The 18,340-nt window shown below is 45.0% G+C and overlaps 1 protein-coding gene across 8 annotated transcripts in view; it reads right to left on the bottom strand.

Annotated features, from left to right (window-relative positions):
- The window catches only part of PITPNM2 (phosphatidylinositol transfer protein membrane associated 2), a 148,988-nt gene that overhangs the window by 121,492 nt on the left and 9,156 nt on the right, over positions 1–18,340 (bottom strand). For 7 of the 8 annotated variants that reach the window (XM_064168976.1, XM_064168974.1, XM_064168978.1 and 4 more), the window contains exon 2: positions 8,049–8,148. The gene's annotated coding sequence lies outside the window, so the exon portion shown is untranslated. Of the gene's footprint in view, positions 1–8,048; positions 8,149–8,473; positions 8,655–18,340 lie in introns of those variants that run through there. The other variant, XM_064168975.1, reaches the window with a different exon arrangement.

Below are 18,340 nucleotides of genomic sequence, written 5' to 3'. Positions count from 1 at the left end.
ACTACTGGGATGCTGCAGAAAGATCTCATTCAAAAGGATTTTCTTCAGATACTCAGAGCACTCCTGATCTGCATATTGATTTCAGCTCCTCATTCTTCACATCAAATGGATACACAAGAGTCTGTCAATACATCTGCTGGTGCATCTTTGCCTCTGCTCCTAGCCAGCAAGCCTGTGCTCAGAGATGAACAAACTCATCCTGCAGAACACACTACTTGGGACTCTGGACAGTTTCCACTTGAAGCTGTAATGCCGAGATACAGTCAGAAGTGGTCACAACCATAAGGCCACACCCATCAAAACACTTTCAGTGCTAGGGCTCAGCTGAGGTTATATCACTGATAAGCTGCAGACAACACCCAGGGGACATCTGTGCAATGTGCAAGTCCGAGCATTGATATTTCAAAGGACAGAACCCAAAACTTGGCTCTAGCACATCATTTCCCAGCACTGCCTCTGAGTGTTGCATGAGATGTGCTCTGCTCACCCTCCAGGAAGGAAGCTGGTCTTGGTTCAGAGGGATGTGTGTGCTTTGTGTCAGTATATACATTAACAGTGGGCTACTGACCACTAACAATTTCACACCTTTCTGAACAGTGTATTTTCAGCCAGAAGAAACACTTCTGATTATTAAGACAAAGATCTTTATGTTCAGACCCCAGAAATTAATCATTCCTGTACTCCACTAAAACCATCGCAAGGTAGCCTGCCTCTGGAAAATTAACTGCTGGGAGTCACTTAAAAGTGTATACAAGTTAAGGAGTTTCATACATTCATTACCTCAGGTACAATCCTCTCTTCAACTCTTCTTTGTGCTAATCAAGCACTATTAGGCCTGGGGTGAACATTCAACTCATGCTGCTCACCAGTCTAGTTGGAGAAAGATGGTGAGAGTTCCATCAGAAGATCTAGGGTGGGTTCTCCTCAAATCCATAAAATCTTGCTTTTGGCTTCAGTGGAAGTCGGATTAGACCCTAAACAGGTCTACTTACAATGACATAGGGGAGTTTGAAATGGAGACAATATGAGGAAAGAGCATCTCAAAGCAGGATAGTTTCATACGCAACAGAAAGAAGCTAACATCACCCTTATCTACATTACATCGAATATCTTTTGCTTCCCAAAGCCCTTAAGGCTGCAGAACTTTCAGCTATCTTTCACTTCTTTATTTCCACCAGCATTAATACTCTCCCTCAGAAGTCTCCTGCCAGCCACTGTATCTCTGGGTATCATGAATTAAAGTCTCGGTTGTTATGACTTTTTTCCACTGTTAAGAAGGACATTTATCAAGTTAAGCTCAGATTTCTTTCTCTGTCTTACCAGCAGAGTTTTGGATGACTAATCAAAAGACTGAATATATTTTAAAGATCTAATTCTTCCTTCACTATTTATACTAGTCAATGTCACTTTGACACTATTCTGGCTTTCAACTGCAAAAAACTTTCAAGACTTAAATTCCCTTAATGTGAACATGCTCCCAGAAGCAGAGAAGAGTGCTATTCACTCCTCCAAGTTAGCTTCAGCTGTCACCAAAACCACAGTAAGCATTTTCCTTCTTGGGAACTATGTGTTCCTGCAGTTATAGTCAGTGGACCAGAAGAGTCTGGCATCAGAAAAAGAACTATCTGATTTCTTGGACTTGCTGCAGGAGAACTTGTCTTGGCCAGACACAGTTATCGGCACCAAGAATTCAGTTAAATTAAAGATGCTCTCAGCAATGGATATTGGCTATAGTGTGATCAAACATTCACCCGCTACAGACGGAGCTTTGAGTGCTGTTTAAAGAGTGTTTCTTCCTGCAGTTATAAATAACTGCCAGCAAACACTCACTTTGTAAGTTAGCATAAAGATTTTCAGAACTGCCATCCATGAATCGCTGCCACTGAACGGAAAGCAGTCAACAGCTCTCGAGAACCTTTCATGTTTGTCTTCATTTTCAGTTTGTTCAGATCTGAAAGTACATTTCAGCTTAATTCACACTGAGTGTTTTAAGCCAAGGTCAAATCTACTATTTTCACCACTAAGTGTATTGCCTTCCCTCCCTGCCATTTCTATTTCTGTACCAAGTGCAATATGGCCTGCAAAAGCAGCTGCACCTTTGACCTACTGTGAGTTACTGAACCTACAAGTGTCCCTTCGATAGGCAAGAGAGTGCTGTTGTGTTTGGATGGCCAGTCCTTGTGTGACAACACTTGGGTGTTGCAGAGGACACTAACTCTGGGCAGCAGCAAGGAAGAGGTACAGAGGCAAAACACACAAACAGCCTTTCTAAAAAAGCTCTTCAAGGCAAGAGTCTTCCACAAACCATTTCTACCATGGTTTTCATCTTTCAGCTTGCCCCAAGCAAGCCCAGTCCTCAGGCAGAGAAAACATCTCTGACAATTTCCAAGCCAAGTCTTCACCCAGATTTGCCTTTACTTTAAGTGGCCTCTCAATTTATCAGTGGTCCCTCTCCATCATGCTGCTAAGGAATGTAACACTGCAAGCACATGCCTTGTCCCCTGCAGGAAGGCTCCTACCTCTATTTTTCATAGGGAGGGTGCCAATGGGAATTCTAACGAATGTCACTGTGAACTGCAGAGCATCTGCTCTATGCAATGCTCAAGACAACCTTCTCTACAGAGCTTTTCCATGAGGGGTTGTTCATCAGGTCTTATTTTAAAAGAATCTGGGCCAAGTCATCCCTGCTGTAGCTTTAATGACGTCAATGAGCTACAGCAGGGGTGAAATTGGGCCATTATTTTTTATGTCCATATGTCATGTGCCCATTAAAGAAAAAAAAAAAGCAGAAGATCAAGGAGGAAGAGAAAAGTTATAGAGACAAAAGATTATACTGTGCAGAGATTAACAGCTAGATGTGGAACATTCCTCTTTTGTTCCTGCTGTATATTTATAAATGTAACTGTTTATTGAAAAATAAATACTTCTGTAGTGGCAAGGTACAACCTGAGCTCTGGAGTGACAAATTATATTCACATTTTGTATTCTGTTTTCATTAAAAACAGAAAAAAAAACCTTTACCAGGCAAAAGCCTCTTCAAACTGAACAAAAGTAAGTGCCACAGCTGCCAGTAGCTGTTAGTTTCTCCACTGTAGGTCAGCATTAATCACACTCTGCATATCACCAGCCAGCAGTAAAGCCCAGTGGACCCTGCTCTGAGCTCATTTTGTAGCAAATCCACAACATGATCATATAAATACCAAAAGCAGAAATATGAAACAGAAGTTTAAGCCTAAATAGTGTTTTCTGTGACTACTCACAGCTTCAAACACCCACATTAAAAGGGACGCAGCTGAGGAGACCAAGCCTGCCAGATGTAGGACACCAGCTGTGAACAAGAGCAGCAGCAGCCACTGCATCGATTCTGTGCTGACTTTCAGGAGCCTGAGCTGTGGCCTTTAGCTTCAGGCAGTCTGTGTAGGTGCTTCCCAAGCACCCTGACCCAGATCATCAGGTACTGCCCTGGGCTGTAAGCTGCAGCTCTGGCCAGCCAAACCATGACATGCATAAAAGCTCATGAGACCTATGACCCAAATTTCTCAACTCCTTATTTAAAAGTCCACTTAAGGGGGCTTAAGTGACATTTGTGAGTCACCACATTCATATGAACACAAATTACTCACCAATAAGCCTATAGAGTCATGCCAATACATCTATAAAGCCAGAGAGCAAATTCTTCAGAACTGCCCAGGAACAGCACCAGATCACAGGAGATTGGTGTTCAGAGCCTCCACTTTGTAGATAACTTATTTCAAAGCTTGGTGAAGATTCCTTTGAAATCTTTGACTTTCATTCTCCAAGTCTCAGATTTAGCCAAAGACTGTCTTATTTCTAAAGATCTTTTTCCCCCCCCCTCTTTATTTCTTTTCTTTGTTTTGCATTAATGAGTTCTTTTTCCCACAAGAACCCAAAACAGTTTGGGGGTCTGATTTGTTGGGGTTTTAAATTTTTATTTCTCTTCTCCCTCCTCTCCATTCCAGCACTGGAATCAAAATAGCTTGAGATGGAAAACGTGTGACCTCCCAAGCCTTTATTTACAGTATCACAAACCACAAGGGAAGGATCTGTCCAAGTTTTCCAGCTGGAATGCAAATGGTAGGGACGAACGTGCCTCATTTTTACAGCTGTGATAGTTAACGCATCACAGGAGAGAGAGACTGGGAGGAGGCAGGAGAGCTAGAAGCAGATAGTGATGCCATGGAAATACCAGATAACAATGTCTCAGCCACACAGGTAAGTTCATATGATCCCATATGTCCCTTCTCCCCAGAAATAAACAGAGCTTCATACATCCAAATGGAGCTGCAAAACCAGTCTGACACACATTTAACAGGGCTTCTTCTGGACTTCTACAAGACTGCAAAGTCCAGAAGGTTTCTGTATTTTACCTGAACAAGTATTAGTGCTGTAAGAATCTCTCTCTTCATGTCACTATCCCTCAAATTACTATGACAAAGACTTTATCGAAAACAAGAAGTGCAGAAGGAACAGAATCTTGCTCAGATATTCAAACAGCACAAACACAAATGAACAAGGTTTAGAGCTATAGAAAGTTACTTGCAGCAGGAAACTGTCAGTTAGTTTGTGGTTACAACCACACCAGTGTCACAGTTCTTTCTTCCTAGCTAAACACACACATCCAAACAGTTCCTGGTGTCTACTGTTTCTGTTGGAGGAGGAGGAAAACAACAAGAAAAACTCACCCATATTTTCACATATTTCATAGTGCCAGACTACAGAGGAAACTGTTTTGAAAAGGGATCCCTCTGCCTTTCCAAACATTTATGTTCTAAACTGGCAGGTCTAACCCAGTTTACCTCCCATTCTCCCTCCCTTACCCATCAGCAGATCCTCCTTCACTCATCCTGGCAATATAACAAGTGCCACAGTAACCCACAGCCTATACACCTTGAGACAGGGGAATGGCATAGCAGTACTGCTGTGTTATGCTGCCAGAGTACCTCCCCTTGCCAGTGCAAAAGCAGCCATCGCCCAGCTCCCTGAGGTGTTATCACCTTGATCCAACTCACTGTAAAGAGTTCTACAGTACAGACTATGAAAGATCCAACATAAGGATAGACTCCTCTGCATTTACATAAACTCATCCCTTGCATGGGGTACAATTCTCATGTCACAGGTCACACAGTCACTCTCTTGGTAGTGAAAAATAAGATCCAGCTCAAATTTGCATCCATACAAAAGGGCACAGGGTTCTGGAAGGGCAAAAGCTTGGTACATTACAAAGTCAGGAGTGGAAATGTACTTTAAAAAGATAAAAATTACAGCACAGCATGGCACAGGCATAAACAGGTGCTGCAGGCAAGGCATGGACTGCCAGAAGGAACTAAAGTAAACCTGTGCTTCCTTTTGAGAGGATACTACACACTGCTTCCATGATGTACACAAATTGTTTAGATGGGACATCAATGCACAAGACCTCTGTCCCCAGCCTGCTTCATATTCTCAGGCTAAGGCACCCTGTAACCCCACCTGCTTTCACCTCACCTGCTTTCCTCTCTCCTCTATATTAGCCTTCTGTACAATGTCAGCCTCTGCCTTTTCTGACTGAGAAAATTTCAGTCGACATCCCATCCAGGCTTCTGCAGTTGCAAAATCAGTGGAAACCAGAAAAAGGTAGTTCAGTGCCCTGAGACAGCTAAAAGGGAGGCTACTGAGGGACAGAGAAGCAGCAGGTACCTCTTCATTCTGCATCAGCATCCTCCATCACCACCCATCACACTGCTTCCTCCACTGGCTTCTTGCCAAGCTGCCACAGCCACACTTTGAACATCCCAGCCACCTGCAACTTACACACACACACCCCCCCATCCAATTCTCCTTCACCAGGGATTGAGGACATTTTCCTAGATTTTGACAAAATGCTATGCAAAATATGCCCAGCTAAGAGCAGCAGAGGGACCTCCTCCCACCGTTTGCACTCTCTCCAACAGTTTGGATTCAAAACTCGCAGGTTTGGAAAAACAAAAGGGCTGCACAGGGATGCTGGCAGAACACAGGGGAAAATTACCCAGTGCCTACAGCATTTTCCTGGACATTGCTATTCACCAACACTGCATTCCCTGACAAGGTTTAAAACCCATTTTTCTGCCTGTGCTCCTTACCTGCCAATCCAGGGACGTTAGCTGCTCTCTAGTGACGCAAGCCACACGGATTAATTTCGCTGCGAATCCAGCTCTGAAGGCAGGTTCCCTTCACCTGCCCAGGAAATTAATGACCACTTGGACACCTCTCCTACCAAGGAGAGGATCCTCAGCCCTGTAAAGTCCTTCAGGCAAGTGAAATGAGTAGAGTCACAGCCTGAGGGCAAAGCAAAGCCCAAGCATTACTAAGGATTGCATTTCCTCCTTGCTGTTATCACTCATTCAGAGCCACACGCTCTGCGCTCTCCTCTACAGCAGCCTTCGGGGGAGCAAGGGGGGAGATCGTGATCAAAAGCAAGGGAGGTAAAGCTCTTGGGGCACAGGAGCACAAATTCACATGGCAATTAATGTCTCCACGAGCATAAACTGCTCTGTTAAAGCTGCTGACAGCAGCTTTTGTTCCCAGAGAGACCTGTCCGCAGCTCCTTCAGAGAGCTGCAGTGGGCAGGAGAGAAGCTGCCAGGCTCTCTCCAGAGGAAATCAGGTATCCCACAGAGCAAGCCACAGCACTGGGAGTAACTGGAAACAGCCTACCCAGGCTAATCCTGAAGAGAGAGGCTTCAGGAAGGGAATCGACATGGGGAATGAATTCATATTCATTGAAAGCCAATTTCCTGACAGGAGATAATTAAGGTATTCAAGTCACCCTTCGTTTTCAAGGATTTCTGGTACAGATACTGCATGTACAGGGCTGGTGCCACTGTGGCCTCAGTGCAACTGCTGCAACCCTCAGGTATAGAAATCCAGAGAAACTAAAAATGTATTTCAGCCTGATGAGCGAACAGTCTCAGATCCAAACTCATTTATCCTCATCTCTTCACAGGAATTCATTGCTCTTAAAAACCAAAATACAGTAGCTTTTGAGTTTTAGCATCCAGCAAAAAATGTAAAGTTGCTATAACAGAGTATCACCGCAAAAGGGAAACATTTGGTGGAGTTAAGAGTCAAAACCACCTTTTCTGATGAAGGAAAAAGAACTGAGTGGTGAGGAATGTGCTGAAGGAAAATAAGAAGACACAAATCTACACAGCCTAAAGGCTGCCAGCTCATCCATTGAAACATTCCTGCTCAGTCACTGATTTTGCAGGCAGACTTAACACTGATATACACTTCTAGAAGTCATACAGAGGAGGTTTGGTGAGAGTTGGGCACATACACAGTGAATCCACCAGCAACACTCCAAAGATTACAGCAAAAGGAAGCATGTACATACACTCCTAAGAAGCACAAAATCTCTGAAAATTTACTTGTTGAAAAACACCACAGGGTATTTGGTTCCCCATCCACACTTTCCTGGGGAAGACAGTCAATCCTCTTGGCAATATAAAGCAGATTGAAAGTACAGAGCGGGGGTAAAGAGAGATAAATTAACACTGTTATGTTAATACCAGGAGCTGTATGCTGTTTATTTTGACAGAAATCAAATGCAACACAGTTAACATTTTTAAGGAAAAAAGACCCACGCAAGATTCAAACATACACCATAAGTTTGTTAATTGCACAGCCTGTGCAGCCATTCTCCCTTTTCATTTCTTTACTTGAAAGATTTTAAATTGATGAGGATGCTGACCAAGCAGAAAAAGGCAGGAAGCAGTTTTCTTTACAAAGAGGTTTGTTACCAACACACGTCTATGCAACTTAAGCCAACAATCTCCTGTGACTGCCAAGTCCTTCTCAAAGGCAACTCATCCAGCCCTTCTCCTAGACCATTTTATCACGTTTCCCCCGAGCATCTATTCAAGTGGAACCCAAGCTAAGGTTAATCCCCTCTCTCACCAGCAAGAGAGATAGTATCGTCAGACTCATTACCATTCTCCCTAGTAACATCTAAATGTTTCCCTCTAATATAGAAAAGAGCAGCCATCCAGCTGGAATGCCAGAACCTACCTTCTGAAAAATCTCTCTCTAGATGCTTCTGAATGCAGGAAGGAGGGAAGACAGCATTGCTGAAAAAGGATGTCACTGTTGGTCCACATGTGTCAACATCCTAGAGAAAGATAAAACACAGTCGCTTAAGTGCCATGCCCATGGGAAATCTAGTGCAAGAATAAAGCAGCATTATTTTCACAGTGCCACCATGCTAATGGCTCCTATGCAAACAACATAAAGCTACAACGTTGTATAATTGCACATCAGAGCTCCTTCGCAGACATCCCTCCGGCATGTCAGAAATTCAATACGTGATAGTAGGCGGCAATGAGCACCCCGGGGATTTAAAGTGTGTTCCAAGCCATGAGTCATTGGCATCTCCAGCTCGTGGAAATCTAAAAGAACAAAATACAAGAGAGAAGCAAAGGCACACACACACGCACGTGGGGCGCTGGCCGCCCTCGTGTGCTCTCCCTGCGCAGAGCAGCTCCCTCCTAACAGGCTGCTGGACCACTTCTGCAGGGGCAATACCATCACAGACGTAGAACGGCACCTCGCAGCGTTCTGCCAGACAGGGTCCCACGGTGGAGGATGGAAATGGAGCTGAAGCTGCCTTTATAAAGCCCACAAGTCCTTCCACACCTGGAGGAGTGAGGAGAAGGCACCTCCCACAGCTGTCAGAAACGGTGCAGCCAGGCCCAAGGGACGGCAAAGGCTGCAGCACTGGACCAGCAGTACTCAGGAGGATGGATCTAGTTCCCTTCCCACGCAGCCCAGGAAAGGCCAACACCAGGCTGTCCATTTACACTTTTCTTTTCCAATCATCCAACCTGCTTTCCTCCAAGGCTTATTTTTGTCAGGAGAGCCAAAGGCCAGAAGGAACTTGTAACCAACTCGTAACTGCTACCTGCCCAGCAACTTCAGTGGTTTCCTTGATTATGCCATTGCCTTTCCAAGAGATTCCTTCAGGCAGTCTCATCATTACCTCCTATCACTGGAAACTGGTTTTAATGATGCTTTTAAAGCATCTGGTCTGCCCTTTAGGGTGCACACGTGCTCACTCCTCCCTCCTAGCCACCACTCCCCTCTCTTCTTAGATCTCCCCAGATATATTCAAGTTCCTTTAGGTCTTCGTTAATTTCTTGGCTCATCCCTGGCTGGTCTGCCCCTGCTGTTCTCCAAGCAACAGCTCTCAGTAGCTCGAGGTGTAACAGGGCAGACAGAGAAGGGGAAGGCTGGAATGTCTACAGCTGTTCCCCAGACAAGTGACCCACAGGCAGCCAGCACAACGTTGGAAAGTGGACAGAGATCAGAAGATAACCTGTCTCTGTGTGTGGGGAAGATGAGGCCTCAGCATCTCCCACACACTCCTGAAAACCACTCACACAGAGTAAAAAGGCTTTTGGCTGGCTGAACTCCCCTGTAGCAGGAATATTTCTTTCCCCTCTGTGTCAGGAAGGACACAGAAGCAGGAGCTGTTTTACACCAGAAAATGCAAATCCGAGTCCATATCCACATCAAAAAAACCTACAACATCTGCTCAGCTGGGACCCAGATCCAACCAAGCCTTAAACCAGCACCCACAGCTCAAGAGTTATACAAAACTACATATAAAAGCAATCTGCTCCTAGGACCACAGCACCTAAAAAGCTTGGAAAGAACATTGATAACCTCAGCTGCAAAACCCTGCTCCAGTTAAGAGACAGATTTATGTCTTACCAGCAATTTACAGAAACTAAAGTAGCTGCTCTTTACTCCTGCACCTTCTTGCACAGCAATTCAAAAAAATAATAGTGCTTGCACAGGTCAGATTCATCCTGGAGGAAGAGCAAATCGAGTCACATTTCAGGACCATTAATCTCAGAGATCTCACCAAGAGCAAGCAGCCAGACAGCTTAAAAATATATTTAGTCCACAAATGCTTATTAACGTCATTTGCTGATTCACAGCTGAGCCAGTCTCATGGAGCCCAAATGCCACTTCTGCTTTCCCAGGCTGGGTTTAAAAAAATAAACTGTTAGCCATTAAGTTTTTTACCTCATCTCAAAACCTGTCATGCAGGTAGTGGGGGGGTGCTGCTGGACAAGAAGCTCAACAGGAGCCAGCAGTGTGCACTTGCAGCCTGGAGGGCCAACCAGAGCCTGGGCTGCATCAGGAGAAGTGTGGGCAGCAGGTCAAAGGAGGTGATTCTCCCTCTCTGCTCTGCTCTGGTCAGACCCTACCCGGAGCACTGCGTCCAGCTCTGGAGCCCCTGTTACAAGAGGGATGTGGGCATGCTGGAGTGTGTCCAGAGAAGGGTCACTGGGATGATCAGAGAGCTGGAGCAGCTCTGCTATGAAGACAGACTGAAAGAGTTGGGGCTGTTCAGTCTGGAGAAGAGGAGGCTCCCAGGTGACCTTCTTGTGGCCTTCCAGTGTCTGAAGGGGGCCTACAAAAAAGCTGGGGAGGGACTTTTCAGGATATCAGGGAGTGACAGGACTGGGGGGAATGGAGCAGAGCTGGAGATGGGTAGGTTCAGGCTGGACATGAGGAGGAAGTTGTTCAGCATGAGAGTGGCGAGAGCCTGGAATGGTTTGCCCATGGAGGTGGTTGAGGCCCCATCCCTGGAGGTGTTTAAACAGGGCCAGGCTGGATGAGGCCTACTTTAGGGTATGGTGTCCCTCGCCATGGCAGGGGGGTTGGAACTAGATGATCCTTGTGGTCCCTTCCAACCCTGACTGATTCAATGATCTGGATCTATCTGAGCTGGAAACTGCAAGTCCAGTCTGCAGCTCTACAGTTTAGGAGCCAGATCAGAGTTCTAAATATGAGATCACCATGTGCCAGGTCTGGCTCATGTACAGCTTTCCACTGTGGTCTCAAAGCAACATCTGCATCCTTATGTGCACAGTACAGAGGAAACACTCCTACCCCACAACGGTCTTACAGCATTTGCTTAGCTGTGCCAGGCACTTTGAGAGTTGAAAGCACGAAGAGCCAGCTTGGCCCAGGATGGGCTGCAATTCAGTACTGGTAACACAATGACACAGATGCAGTTGTCTTACATGCTCACTAGATGCCATTCCTTGATGTCACCCAAATATAACTGCAATGTACTACAGAGCTGAATCTTAGCTTCACTTTATTATTGCTTTTGTTCCCATTATTAACACAGTCAAGATAAGATCATACATAAAAAGCACTCTGCTGGCTTACGACACAATAGTGAAAGTTGTAACTACTTCAACAACTACATCTTGAAATCAACTAAATAAAAATCTGATGGTTTGCTAGATACAGACCCATGCCAAGAATTCATGTGCATGCTTTGAAGGAGAATCAATCCACTAAAGTGTTAAAGACTCCTTTAAGTCTTTTTTTTTTCCATCAAGGGTAATTTGAGGTATTTCTTCTCCTCCTGCTACACACAATGCAGGATGATTTAAAGCCCAAAGCATTTTCTCCTTAAATCACCTATTCAAATCTGCATGATGGAAATATATTTAAATATAACATTTTAATCTTGCTTTGCATTTGAACTTTGAAGTGTTTTTCCAGGGGAACAAGTGTCTCAGTCTTTTTTAGCTGTTCTGCCACACTGATCTGCAAGTAAACAAAGAATCCTCACACTACCTTTCTTTTTTTAAAAGGATTTATTATACATCCACAGAGTTTTTAGCCAATGTACTCAGCACTGGTCAGGCCACACCTTGAGTACTGTGTCCAGTTCTGGGCCCCTCAATTCAAGAAAGATGTTGAGGTGCTGGAACATGTCCAGAGAAGGGCAACGAAGCTGGTGAGGGGCCTGGAGCACAAATCCCATGAGGAGAGGTTGAGGGAGCTGGGCCTCTTTGGCCTGGAGAAGAGGAGGCTCAGGGGTGATCTTATTACTGTCTACAACTACCTGAAGGGGCATTGTAGCCAGGTGGGGGGTGGCCTCTTCTCCCAGGCAACCAGCAATAGAACAAGGGGACACAGTCTCAAGTTGTGCCAGGGTAGGTATAGGCTGGATATTAGGAAGAAGTTCTTCACAGAGAGAGTGATTTCCCATTGGAATGGGCTGCCCAGGGAGGTGGTGGAGGCACCGTCCCTGGGGGTCTACAAGAAAAGCCTGGATGAGGCACTTAGTGCCATGGTCTAGTTGATTGGATAGGCCTGGGTGCTAGGTTGGACTGGATGATCTTGGAGGTCTCTTCCAACCTGGCTGATTCTATGATTCTAATACACATTTAGTCTGAGTGAGTCTTGCCACTTTAAAATGTTATACAATAACTCACTCCTCACCAAGTGCATTGGGATTTGTCAGCATCAGCTCTACAGCTGTTTTCACAAGCTAGGCAAGTTCCAGTAGGTGCTGGATATGCTGGACAACAGGCTCGAAAGGAACAGCAACCACAACCTACACTTAGTAAACAAACATTTGAGTAGACCCAAAGCCCTCTTCCATTTCAAAGCACAGTTCTTGGAATGAGCACAGGAGGCCTGAACCCATGGTTTCAGAAAGCTTCACTGTCTGGTTGACCCACAGTGGGGGCAATCATGAAAGCCTCGCTGGGTAGCTATGCAAACGTGAAAGAGCAGCTGCAAAACCTCCTCAGCTTAAGAAATCAACCCTCCTACCTGAGTTGTGTTTTGTTATGGGGTGAAGAGGTTTTTTTTTCCTCTTTTGTAAATTGTGGAAGGATGACAAAAATCTCTTATTTCTGACAAGCCTGAATCGATTGTTCCAAAGAGAAAGACAGTTCTCTACATACTTGGTACTGAAACCACAAGTGACTGAAAGTAAAAACAGTGCTGAAGGACAGAAACTGAAAGTATTGTAAACAGCAGCATTTCCTCCTGGGTGAACACTGAAAGTAACAGATAAAGCAATGTACTCTAGGACATTCATTTATGACACTTGTTTTCTGGAATAATCATACAATATTCACCTTGACTGTATTCCCCAGTCACCACCCAGCAGTTTGCAGAAGCCTCGCTGATGCTATGCTTAATTTACTCATTTTCAGGTGTGAGAACAGATTACCAATGCAAAATCTCAACTTAAAAATTTGTGACATTTATGCCTCTTTTACACTGATGCTGATTAACCTCACCTGCATTTCAGAAACATTTTGTGATGAGTGGTAACCAAACACACAGTTAAAACTACTTTGGTTTTAAAGTTATTCTACTGAAGTACAGGAGACTTAGAATCATAGAATTAGCCGGACTGGAAGAGACCCCCAAAATCATCCAGTCCAACCTATCACCCAGCCCTGTCCAATCAACTAGACCATGGCACTATTAAACAAGGGGCACATGTGTCCAAAGCAAACCATTAAGGAAAAGGAACTCAACAATACTATTGAGAAATAAGAGTTAACACATGAATTCCCAAAAGGCTGCAAGAACATTTTCACTATGGATGATTCAAAAAGGAATGTTATCAACTTCATCCCTTCCTCAAGAGACCTTCAGGGAAGCATCTCTCCAAGGAAGTTTCAGAGTATCAAAGCAAAGATCATGCTTTGAACTCATGCAAAGATCACATTTGGCTTTGGAGCAGCATGAGAGTCCATCACAGGAGGCACATGAAAACAGACCACAGCTATCAGTAGACAGATTCTCATGGCAAGCAGCTCATTTTTAGCACAAAGGCTGAAAACACTGCATTACTCTAACAGAACTGGCATTTACCTTTCCATGGAGGGTCATTAGTTATAAGAAGCCTTCTGCTGGTTTCTAAAGGCTTCGCTGATTAACTGATGTGTTGTGCTTGTGCTCCACTTCCAGTCCTTGCTCCTAAAAGGTGCTACTGTCACTGCCACCAAACACCTTGCATTGGTGGGACAAGCAGAGTTCTCACTTCACCATTACCCGAACACACACACCACAAACACTGACCTCGCACCCAAGATCAGAGTCCTGCCAAGCAAGAGCTAAGGCAGCACAAAGTGAGATTCACATGCTGCTTCTGCAAAGTCAGAGGCACTGGCAGCACTGCCTTGCAGAGATAAATGAACCAGGAGAGCTGCTCCTAGTGAACGCCACAGCTGTTTAAGCTCAGACTACTGCTTTTACACAATCTGCATTAACAAAGACTAAACCCTAGCAAGTGTCAGCTGTGGTCAAACACTGCATATCCATAGTTTGGAAGCACCAATTTCAGACCAAGGATAGTCACAAGAGTCCCTTTATCCTCAAAGAAGGTGTTTTCTGTTCTCATAACAGTTACTCATCCTAAAACAATAAGGGAATATAAGTGAGCAACTAAAAAGCAACAAACCAGAGAGAAAGAAATTAGAAATTCTGCAGAACTCTGTAATCAGAGGCTCCAGGACATACTGGGAAATTAATCAACACAAGATAACTGCAGCAGTTAACTAGAAAATATAAGGAGTTTGGAAAAGACCTAGATCATTTTCCCCTGACTGAGGCTTGTAGCATCTGGACCTTCCAAAGTGCCTCCAAGGTTACATTCCCTAAGGAGCAGAGGATCTTGGCCTCACTGCAAGCAGCCAGACCCAAGGGTAAGGAAGGAAAGCAAACAGCAAAATGTTTCCAGAAAGCTGCCTGGGCTCTGGACCTTCCTGCAGCTATAATAAGCTCCTCATTTGCAAAGCCCTCTCCCTCCTTTCTTAAAAGCATTATTCCCGAACACGAAATGGGAGACTGGGGTGACAACCCATTGCTCTAATTAGGCTGCAAGAAAAATACATTAAAAAAGAAACTACAGTCTAATTTCACCCTTACAAGACCTTTATGAACCTCACATCAGTCTACATGAAGTGGGAAGAGTTCCCATTTCACATCACACACAGACAATGGCCAGACTGCTGCCCACATCCTCCAGGAGACCTCACCTCCCTCGACAGAGGATACCCTCCTGCCTCCACAGCAGGATCCCAGGAAGTATAAGTAGCAGCAGCTATTCCATGCTGGCACAGCATTAGAATCACAGAATCAACCAGGTTGGAAGAGACCTCCAAGATCATCCAGTCCAACCTATCCCCCAGCCCTAGCCAGTCAACTAGACCATGGCACTAAGTGCCTCATCGAGTATTTTCTTGAAGACGTCCAGGCACGGTGCCTCCACCACCTCCCTGGGCAGCCCATTCCAATGCCAATCACTCTCTCTGCCAACAACTTCCTCCTAACATCCAGCCTAGACCTCCCCTGGCACAACCTGAGACTGTGTCCCCTTGTTCTTTTGCTGGTTGCCTGGCACAAGAGACCAACCCCACCTGGCTGCAGCTTCCCTTCAGGTAGTTGTAGACAGCAATGAGGTCACCCCTGAGCCTCTTCTTCTCCAGGCTAAACAACCCCAGCTCCCTCAGCCTCTCCTCTCAGGGCTCTGCTCCAGGCCCCTCCCCAGCCTTGCTGCCCTTCTCAACACCTTCCAGCAGCTCAACATCTCTCTTGAACTGAGGAGCCCAGAACTGGACACAGCACTCAAAGTGTGGTCTGACCAGTGCTGAGTACAGGGGCAGAATAACCTCCCTTGTCCTGCTGGCCACACTGTTCCTGATCCAGGCCAGGATACCATTGGCTCTCCTGACCACCTGGGCACACCTGGGCTCATCTTCAGCTCCTATCTACCAGCACCCCCAGGTACCTTTCTTCCTGGCTGCTCTCCAGCCTCTCTGTCCCCAGCCTGTAGTGCTGCTTGGGGTTGTTGTGGCCAAAGTGCAGAACCCTGCACTTGGCCTTGTTCAGTCTCATCCCACTGGCCTCTGCCCACCCATCCAGCCTGTCTAGGTTCCTCTGCAGGGCTCTCCTACCCTCCAACAGATCAACACCTGCTCCTAGCTTGGTGTCATCTGCAAACTTACTGATGCTGGACTCAGTAAGTTTTGAGGTGGGCAGTCATGGATTCAGCTTTTATAGGCATCTATTTAGAAGCAAGTTTCAATCCTTCCTCGGAGAGAAGCATAACCTACGAGATTATTCTTTTCCAGGAACACAAAAGTGGAGGAGGAGGAGAAAAAATATAAAAAAAGCAAGAAGAAAACCTCTTGGTGGGTTGAGCATCTGCATATGCTAAAGGCACTTCATGTTTTCTATATGAGAATAAAATCATAGAATGGTTTAGTTTGGAAGCGACCTCAAAGCTCAGCCAGTTCCAAGCCCCCATCATAGGCAGGGACACCTCCCACTAGAACAGGTCGCTCAAGGCCTCATCCAGCCTGGCCTTGAACACCTCCAGGGAGGGAGCATCCACAACCTCCCTGGGCAACCTGTGCCAGTGTCTCATTACCCTCACTGGAAAGAACTATCACCCCACTGAGGATTTCCAAGTAAATCAGTCACATAGGGCCTCTACAGCCTGCTTTCAGAAATATGTCTTTTACAAACAATTATTTTAATTCAACCACTTGATTTGTATTACTTTGCAGTCATTTCTAGCCAGGCATATTTCAAGTGGAGAACTCCACATTAGCTTCCACCTTGCCACTGCCCATACAAATGTGGCAATTAGGACAGAAAAATTAGCCAACGACGCAGTATTTCACCTTAAATAAAGCAGCTTAGGAAATAATGCACCATTTAATTGGTACTTGACAGCCAGGGAAGAAACACAGTGTCTCTGTAACGTGCTTAAAGAGGGCTTGAAATCCACTGGCAGATCTTGATGGAAGCCTGTCCTTGTCAACAAACCCCACAATCCATAATGCTGCTCAGTATTGTGCTTTAATTCTCCGTTTGATGGGAGAGCATCTGATGATCAATGAGGAGTCCCATGGAATAGCACTCTGAATTTCAATGTCAACACAGTAGTACTGTGGTAATGATTGAAAATATTTACATATTGCCTCATCGATTGTGGGGTGTTCTTTGCCAACCATCTGGCTACTGGGCATTCTTTATTATTATTATTTTATTTGTTAGGGCTTTCCATAGTAGCAAAGCAGGTTGTTTTAACATCTTTGCAGCTAACACCCAGCATTCCACCTGAATCAGATCCTCCAGTTGTTTTTAACCCAGAACATTAGCAACAGCATTAATCAATTTCATCCCATCTCAGAGAAGGAGAGGGGGAAAAAAAAATCCCTTAACAAGGACAAAACTTAAAAAAACAACCACCCAACCAAACACCTGCTCCATGCTTAGCAGAATGATGTGCCAATTCAGCTACAAGGTCTCATTTTTAATGTGACTCAAGCGTGTCACCATTTTGACAACAGATGAGTCAAATGGAAATATGTCACTCACTCTACACTCATTGCCAGCCTCGAGATAAAGAAACCCTGCAAGGGCTGTTGTTTCCACCTCCAGATGGAATACCTTATGATAACTGCAATGCTAAGCCCCTGGGCTCTGTAGCATGTGCCTGTGTTTATACTGCCTTTAGTAACTGCTCAAGTTATCCAATGCAGGCAGTTCAGGACAGCTGCTGCCACACAGACTGCAAGGATAAAGCTTAACCAAGCATCCATTAGTCTCCTTTGCCTTCCCAGATGGAGTTCCTGCACACAGAAACTCACCTAGTTCACCCCTAAGTATGCCTCACCTGGCTGCGACCCTGGCTGCAACCTCTGACACCCAACACGTGTCGAGATGCCCACCCAGGCTACATAAAAGCTAGAAACTGGAGTTTTACCATCTAAAAAACCCAAACAAAACTAAGAAAGCACTCTGTCTGCAAGGGGCACTGAGCACCAACAGGATGCACTCCCCCAGCAGAGCTGTGTTTAATGCTCACCTTGCTGACTGTGAGGTTTCCACGTAAAACTAAACCTCACAAAAAGCTTTGACTATCTTATCTGCAGGCATCCTTCTAGAAGCTTGAGAGCAAATCAAGCAAAATACCCAGGGAAGACTGACATCTACAAGATCTACACATTTGCTGCAAGAGACCTCTGCAGAATACTTGATAGGAATATGAAAAAGGTGGTTCTCAAACAGTTGTTTCAAGGGCTTTTTTTTAGTGCCTTCCAACCTGTTTATAATGACAGGCTGGCTCTGCTCACTGCTGGTACCATAGACTTGATCTGGGAAGAATGGGAGGTCTAAAAGTCAAATTATATTCAGCCTTTAAACCAGGAATAAAAACATTCAACACAGTCTAGTTAATGATTCTGGTAGTAATGTCTAAGATAAAACACCACTCCTTTTGCTCAGTTCTACTTTGGAATGAAACACAGGAGAAAAGCAACAGGATTAGACAATGCAAGACAGAGCAAGTGGAAAAAAAAACCTGCTAATATATCTATCTTAGATAGTACAGATGCTCCATTAGACAATGAAATCTCCCCTTCATGGCAAGCTCCTTTTTCTGCTGGGCAAACTGTATGGAGGAGCACAGAACAAGGCTGCTAGAAATGGATTTATAAGACTCTAGAACTCTG

Source organism: Pogoniulus pusillus, chromosome 30 (assembly GCF_015220805.1).
Source record: "Pogoniulus pusillus isolate bPogPus1 chromosome 30, bPogPus1.pri, whole genome shotgun sequence".
Taxonomy (NCBI): Eukaryota; Metazoa; Chordata; class Aves; order Piciformes; family Lybiidae; genus Pogoniulus; species Pogoniulus pusillus.
Note: the sequence above shows the minus strand (reverse complement) of the source record. Positions and strands in the feature narration are given on the sequence as shown.